Source organism: Halyomorpha halys, unplaced genomic scaffold (assembly GCF_000696795.3).
Source record: "Halyomorpha halys isolate HHAL.00 unplaced genomic scaffold, Hhal_1.1 Scaffold2844.1, whole genome shotgun sequence".
Lineage (NCBI taxonomy): Eukaryota > Metazoa > Arthropoda > Insecta > Hemiptera > Pentatomidae > Halyomorpha > Halyomorpha halys.
In genome coordinates, this window is record NW_027111971.1 from 22,467 (window position 1) to 31,357 (window position 8,891).

The following is an 8,891-nucleotide window of genomic DNA, read 5'->3' on the forward strand; positions in this document are numbered from 1 at the left end:
CATTCGTTATTTTAATATTTGTAAGATTAATTCTTCTTTTTTGTGATATTTATTTTTCTTCGACTTTTAGGGGGTTCTTTCCTCTATTTTCAGGTTATATATAATGCTATAATATTTCAACGAACATGAAAAAAAAAAAAAGAGGTAAGGGACAGAAAGAAAAATAAAATAGTACTAATAAATAAAATATAACTTAGTAAAAAAATAAATGAAATAACGTAGTCATTAGCAAAATCTTGAGTTTGCTGTTTACATCAGTAGGGCGATTTTATTAGCACTTCTATCACTAGCAAAAATGATATATACTATACCAGAACATCTTTCATTTATTATTAAAATTTTTGTTAAAAATAGCAATGTTTTTAACATTATATTATCGACCGGTACAAACAATAAGCATCAAAATGTTATTCAAATCTATTATTAATAATATTATATCAGTTGCAAACCGCCTCTAAAGGTTTAGTAACATAGGCATAATAAAAAGAAATAATTTATTCTAACCCTCCTGAGAAATACTTATTTTAAATAAATTAGTCAGTTAAATGAAAAAAAATTGTCTTTCTTATATTTAATTATTTCGCTTGAAAAAATATTAAAGTAAATTTACAGTAATGGTAATTAGAATTTAAAAATAATTGAGAAATCACGCCTATTATTAATGCATGAATTTTTATTATATTTTTAAGATAAATTAATCAGGCGAATTTTAATTCTATTTAGTCGTATAAAAAAATCATATGAGCAGGGTTCTAGAATATATTGTGTATTGAGATAAACTATATTCCCCAAGCAATCGTCCGGGACAAAAGTACTAAAGACCTTCAGAAGAATGCCCCAATCGTCCAGTAAATCGGTCTGACCACTCGATATCAGGGGACTGTCTGGATATGAAAATAGGCAAGCAACGAGGGTCCAGTACTTTATTGGTTGATTCTGCGGTTTTCTTAGAAAGGGGGAGGATGCTTTTTAAATTGCCTCAGGAATCGGTATAATTTCCCACTCCCCGAGGATTCCCCCCTATTTTTCCCCTTTTCCCCATCTCATTGTCGATTCTCGATTCTGAAAGAAGGCGATCCATTATTTTAATTATATCCTCTCACCCTTTCAGGGAATGATGTATTTTTTTTTAAACTAACTTTGTGAACATAATGACGTCACTTAAGAATTTTGAAACCTTTTGTTTGAGTTGGTGCTTTTAATGTCCGATTATTTCAACGCCATGGGATTAGATTTTTTTTTGTTTCTTATTTGTAAAATAGAATTAGAGAGTTTTAGAATAATAGACTCATCATTATAGAGTTATTATATTCATAAATATTATTTATAGTCTTAAATTTCACCTTATAATAATTTAATCATAAATTATTTTTAATAATTATATAATATAAAACCAGTTAATGTAAATCTACATTTAGCTTTTGCCGATGGTGAAAATCTGATTATTAAAATAATATATTCTCAGTTACATAAAGGATGTTTGAAGCTGGATAATACTTTTTTTTTCATGAATTTTGAGAATCAAGTTATGGTGAATGTAGTTTATTTTTGTAATGAAGGAGACTATACATTTTTTTTAACTGAAATTTTCTGTTGAAAGGCATATTTTAAATAAATAATTTTCATTTAAAATTACATTTTGAAATTATTTTGTGTCGGTAGTGAATCCGATCTAGCGCCCTTCGGACCTGAATCTCGCTCAATGCGATGCTAGCATATATATATAACTATATGTCAACTAAAATCTTCACCTTTGAGAAATTGTTTCCTATAATTTTATTTTATAAAATTCACTATTATGAATCAGCAAGTAATATTTTAATCGGATCGTAAGCGAAAATGAGTACTAATATTAAAAAATATCTTTGAAATCTCTAGCCTCTAAAGTTAGATTCTTGATCTAGGTTTGTACCAAAGCAAGTCTGCAGTTTAGTAAATTTTCGATAATAATGTCTTATATATGTGTTTACGGTATCTTAATGATTCGGTTTTATACTAAAAGAAGGTAGTGTGTAGTATGATCAGCAAAATTGCTGATAAATTCTGTTACCATCATTTAATTATACTCTTATGGTATATCTAAAAATATATTATTGTGAGCAATTATAAATCTACTCAGGAAATTAATAGAACCTTGTTAAAACTTTATTATATTTCTTTTCAGGAATTTATTTACACCCTTTATCCACTTTTTTATTCCTTTAACTATTAAACTACGTTTCGGGCTCCTCTACCCATTAACAAGTTCTACAAATAAAAATATTTCCAATTAACATATAGATACAATTAACTAAGTTTATATTGCACCTTAATATTTTTTTATAATCATTTCCATACAAACAATTCATTATTTACATATATATACATTCATTTCACTAATTTATAACCGAAATGTTGAGAATTAGCCAAAATGTTTTAGTAATTGTTCTTATTTTTTTTCCTTACCTTATTATTAATTAATAATCATAAATGAATATAAGTCCTATTTTTTTCAAGAACAACCTATTTTTTTTTATTTTCCAATATTTCCTTTTTTCAAATAATGTATGCCTAAAACAGCTTTTACAATTGAAAATTATTTTTATTTCAAGTGATTCTTGACATTTAAATGTCGCTACATCGGGTATCTCTACTCGGGTAGCGTCTATTCTAGTTAAATATTCACAAAGCAGCCGTATTAAACTTGCCCTTGTTGTTTGTTCTCCCCCCAATCAGAACACTGGTCGGTCGGTATGTGACAAGCTAGCATAACACTATAAACCAACTACCCACATTGCGGAAATATGCTTGCACCGTCCACCGTAACGACAACCGATAGGAGAGGAAAAGGGACATTGGCGTTGTGGAACGCGGCTGCTGGAATGCTGCTCCAGGCATACTCTCCTGGGCTCTGGACATCCCTGCTGATGAAATTTTAATTTGTCCCTCAAAGAGGACCTCCCGCGTTTCCAGAATTCCCCAACGTATTAGTTAGCCCCAACAACCCCACGGATTCTCCTTTTTTCTCTGTGTTCTCTCTTATACCCCTAGGCTCCCTTTTATATTTCGACCATATAAAAGATTCCGGGGAGGATGATATAGAAGTATTATCGCATTTGAACTAAGGCTTGTTTCTGAAATAAAAAAAAAAAAATGTTTCGCACACAGATTTTTATTTTACTACTATAAATTATGTTTTACCTCTTAGCAACTTGACATTAAAAACAATAAAACTTGTTATTCGTTGATATCATAATTCTTTCATGGAAATTATAAAATGTTCAGTAGGCAAAAAAAAAAAATGTTTTGTATTCATGCAAGAAATTAAAAAAAAAAGGTTTTCTTTGGAATCGGATATTTCACTATATATACATAAAAGGAAATGTTGAAGTATCTCCGCGGCGTTTTTTACCAATATTACTGGTAGTGTTAAAATGTAGACCAGCCAGAGTATAACGTGCTTAATCACTTGTTTATGGATAGATGAATACATAAACACGTAAATAATGCACTAACAAGCTAGTGAGTTTGAACCTAGTATTATTTTCGAATATTTTATTTTTCTGTTTTTAATTATTACTTTATTTCCCGTTTCTCTTTTTTTATTAGAAAAAAAATTGCTTTCTTATATAATATTATACGGAAATTACACTATAATGTAATTATAATTCACAAAAAATCATTTTATAATGTAATAATATGTTTAATTCACAAAACATCATGGTATAATGTAATAATTTGTTTAATTCACAGACACACAAAAAAACTTTTTTAACATAGAAAATATAGCTATAAGTATAAAACTATACCTAGCCACGTGTTAGTTAAAACTTTAATTTCTTAAATCTCATAACTTCATTTTTTTTTTATTCAGTCATGACTCAATGTCGCAAGCTTTTGAGTTTCAACCGCGCTGTGTTTGAAGTATAACAAGAAAGTTGAGCCACATTGTTATATGACATCACGTCGTGCGGCTGACCAAAAATAAACAGATATAATACGATCAGGGCAAGGAAGAATATCGGTGTTGGCAGGCAATCTGTTAAGTCCAGAGGACCGACAGTGGTCCTGAGAAAAAGTAAAAAAGTAAAAGGGACGAAGCTAACTGAAGTGGATGTTATTAGATTCATGCCTCCACTCATCCTAGACAAGTGAAAAATGGTTCTAGTCTTAGGAGCCATTGTGAAGACGTGATTTCTGGACCTGTCGGCTGATCAGCTCCAGTTCCCGACTAACTCTAGTCTAGGTCCCCTTTCTGAAGGGAACATAGAACCGAACTTCAAATGATTAAGTATATTAAGAAACCACTAAAACAGTTAAGTAAACATTTTAACTTGTTTATTAGTCAAGTGTGGTACTTACGTATTACATTATATAAGTAGTACACGTGGTACTTACGTAACTAATACGTGTATTAGTTATTTATTGGTTTGTAATCCCAATAAAATCATTCATTGATTTCAATAATTGTTAACATAGCGATTGGAAGTTATAAATTCTTTTTAATTTAATACCAAACATCCAAATCTATGGATGTTATTTTTATTTTATTTTAGTATGAATGGATCCATCACTATCATCTATTACCCAGAATAGTGTGGCAGGTTGTAATATCTTTCAATAAATAAAAAGTATTTAAAAAAAAAAATTAAATATAATGAAAGTTAATGATCATAGTATTTATGCCATGGACTTGTGTGATATTGATAATTTAGTGTTATTTCTTTAAAGCTACTGCTATTTATTCATTTGTTTTTATTTATTTTTTATCTATTTGACACTTTATAAGAGAAGAAATGTCAATGACTTGTACAATTTATTTATAAATTCATTATAAATTATATTACTAATATAAACTATAAATTATAAATTCACTATTCAATACACACGCATACAATTGTCCAATCACTGTCTACATTATCCCAGAAGCTTTATTTTACATTAAGAGGAACAAACCAAATTTAAAGAAATAAGAAATTTTTTTCCAACAACAATAGAATTAAATAATTGTTATTATTATTTGTAAAGTTCAAATTTAAAATTAAATGTTATTGTCACCTGTTTTAGTAAATTAATGTTTGATTAGAAATAAATAAAAAACACTGCATTTTTCTTCCTAATGCAGTTTCAAAAGAGTTTATTGTAAATTTTAATTACCTAGACATAATATTTTTTTTGACCATTTGTTTTTATTTTTGCTTCCTACATAGCTAATTGCTCCAACTTGTATATAAATTGATGTGCTTAACAAATAACTTTTATTTCAATTCATTTTCAGATGAATGTTTATTCATCATAAGTGTTTTAACATAATTTAGACATTCAAAAAATAAATAATAAAAACAAAAAGAATGCATCGGCCGGGAATCGAACCCGGGTCGCCCGCGTGGCAGGCGAGCATTCTACCACTGAACCACCGATGCTTGTTAAATATTTATGAAATATTTATTACAAGTAGCACAAACACTATTGTAAATGTTAACAATTATTTATGAGAAATTAGAGCAGAAAGTAGTTTTCTTCGTAAAAAATTTCGTAATAATCTTTTTTTGAGAGATCCTTTAAATTTTAAAATTTTATTATGCTGCAAATATTGGATATTCAATTTGAGAATTCATTCATCTCAATAGACTTAATTTCTTAGATTTTTTTTATGTCTACTCTTAAATTGAGACTTGCTAAGACGATGCATCGGAATTAGACAGGCTGCAACACGTTTGTTTACAAATATTTAAAGTAGTTCCGCACATGCTTTATTATTCAGCCTCTGAATAAAAAAAAAAAATTAATTCTCATAAAAAAAGTAAATAAAAAATAAACTTATCTAGGAGGCTAGGAGTGCCTTCATTGGAAAGTTTTTTCGTTCACGTTTTCTAAACCATGTTAATCCAGAACGGAGGTTTTGCAACTGGAACATAAATTTACTTTATATGCCAGAAGGCAGATGTAAAAATTCACAGGAAAAGAATAATAATTTTAGAGCTAGATTATCACGGTATTGAATAATAACCTTCATAAATTGTTCGAAACAAAATATTTAAATGTTTTTTTTTACTGTTAGTTTAATAAATCAAAAATTAAAATGGACTCTGATATTGGACTGCTACACCTTTTGGAATAGCTTGGTGACTTTACAATAAACAAGTGTTAAATTTTAAAATTTGTATGGTAATTATGCTTGAATCATTACCACTTTAACGTCATTCAATTGCTCTTATGCTGTTTATTGCAGATCATTGGGAGGTCGGTTCAAGTTAAACCAAAGTATGTCATTCCAGTAAAAGTTCTTTACCTGATCTTCAGTAGTTCTGAAATTAGTGTCTAAAGCAGTTAATTAAAACTTTGGTCAAGGAACAGGCGGATTAAATTAACTCAAACTTTAGCTATATTTAAAGGTCTTGTGTACTAGTTTTGAACTTTTTTAAGGTTTCTGCTCATTTTTTCACATAGTAGCTTCATTTTTTCTTAGTTAGTGGGATACATTTTAAAATCCTATGGTTTTCAAAGTTAAGCCTTGATTAATGATTTTTAAATTTATATAATATTATTAAAATAAAATAATATGGGAGTATCTCACATCTTTACACTAGAAACTGCAATATTATTGTCACGAATATGACTAATCTTATAGTCAATATTATACTAAATTACAATACTGAATTAATAAGGATTGAACACAGATTACTTTTCCATAACCTTATTATTTTTATTATATAAGTTCTTATAACACAGAGAGCATCAAGCATCCCTGTTTTGATTCAGAGCTGCCGCAGTTTTGAAAGGTGACGTCCACTTTTATATCCATTTGTGGCAGATGTCACCACCGTAATGTGGCAGCTGTGGTGTGGAATGTTTCTTTTTATAATTTTTTCCCCATCATAAGTCTCTGATTACATTAAAACTTTGTTGAAGTTTGAAGATATATACTATGTAACTAAATATATACTTAAACAAATATAGAATGCGGAAATATGATTAAAATGACATTTGGTCAGTTTAAATTCCAGTTTTGTTAATCAAGAACCAGCGCCAAAAGTGTAAAATAGAAATGTTTTTGTTGTCCTCTAACTACGGCCCACAAACACCATCAGTACGGTATACCATTGTTTACTTTGACTATATTGCAAAAATTAGAATTTTTGTAATAATAACAATAAAGGCCTAACGAACCCGAAGGTTCGGTGCCGATGCCACTAATCGCTCTCTACAGACATACTTCCAGTGATGCCCTCCCACCTACGTTACGATCTACCCCTTATAACGTTTACCCGTCGGTTCTGTGTTTATTAATTTCTTGGATTCCCTTGTTACTAAGCCTTATAATAAACCTTACACGCCCATCATACACCGAAATGCTATAAGTTGAATTATATTTATCGGGTGTAGGTCCCTTAATTCAGTTCTATGTAGTTTTCTAAATTCTACCGTTAATTCATCCTTTTTCGGTCCAAATATTTTACGTAACACTTTATTTTCGAAAACCTTAAGGTGCTCTTCATCTCTTAGTGTAAGAGGCCACGTCTCGGATCCACAAAGAACAGTGAGAAGGATACTAGTTTTGTAAATTCTAATTTTTAAGTTTTTGGATAGAAGGGGCGAGCTAAGCAGCTTCGAAATTGAAAAATAACAAGCATTTCCCGTTTTCAACCTAGCTTTTATTTTCCTCATCAATTTCTCTATACTTATGAATCTAAATACTGAAACCTATCAACCTGTTCAATCGTATTTCCTTCTATATCTGTATCAGCAAAATTACTCCCGTTTCTACTGCTAACCATGTATTTTGTTTTATCCGTATTTATTTCAAGACTTGTTCCCTACTAGAGTTTATTAACACAGTCGTATTTAGTTCTATAGCTTCCTTGTCCTCACCCAATAATACCAAATCAATAGTATACCCAAGCACCGTTATTTTACCACCCAAAGTTAAACCCTTTTCGGTATTTATCATACTTTTAATGAAGTATTCTGGTGCTAGATTAAATACGACAGGTTATAAAGAATCGCCTTGTTTTAATCCCGTCTGGACCTCGAATTTCTCCGAATAAAAAATTTTAATACACCATAAAAAATGTATTTATTTAACATTTTGTTAAGAAATAAATTAGCTGATAAACACGAAAAGAAACTGAACATTTGCCATTGAATTAATAACAGGAGTGTGAGAAGAAGTTGATGTGGTCATCAATGATTCTCGATAATAATGTATATTGAAATGACGATCTAGACGCACAGGCCACACTGTATTCATTTTGGCTTACATAAGATTGATTATTGTTGACTAAATTCAATTGAAAAATAAATAAGTATATTAATGATGAATGTTTAATGAACTATTATATTAAACTATTTCTTTAATTATAATTATCGGGTTGTGTCGCGTGCATCTTACCAAAAATTTAAGATTAGAGTAAAATTAATTATTTGAGATAATTGATATATTAAAATAATAAACCTGTTAAAGTTTTAGTTGAAGTGTTGCTTGGTTTTTATAAATTATTTATTAACTTATGTTATGTAAATGTAAATTTTAAATCAAAAATATTATGAGAAGAATTTAAAGGTATGGATTCAGATGTCTCACGTTTAAGCCTTAAAAGTAAACTTAAAACATATTTCGAAAACAGGTAAAATGGGAATGACAAGATATGTTATAGATAGGTAATGAAGACTAGTAAAATCTAGAAATCAGGAATATTTATTTTTTACAATGATTTAATTTTTTTAATTAATAATAAAATATATAAATTATCAGGAAAACATGTAAAAGGAACTTCATTCTAAAGGAAAAGACTTCCTAATGGAAGGAGTGATATCAGGTTTGGGTTAGATCGGTTATATATGGAACATTAAGGTCTTTATGTATGATTTTATTGGTGACAAAGTAAGGAGCATTGAGGATTTTACGAAGG

The 8,891-nt window shown here is 29.3% G+C and overlaps 1 non-coding gene across 1 annotated transcript; it reads right to left on the reverse strand.

The window, feature by feature from the left end:
- Window positions 1-5,331: 5,331 nt before the first annotated feature.
- On the reverse strand, window positions 5,332-5,402 carry TRNAG-GCC (transfer RNA glycine (anticodon GCC)). The gene has a single exon. It is a non-coding gene; the product is annotated as a tRNA-Gly (tRNA).
- Window positions 5,403-8,891: the final 3,489 nt, after the last annotated feature.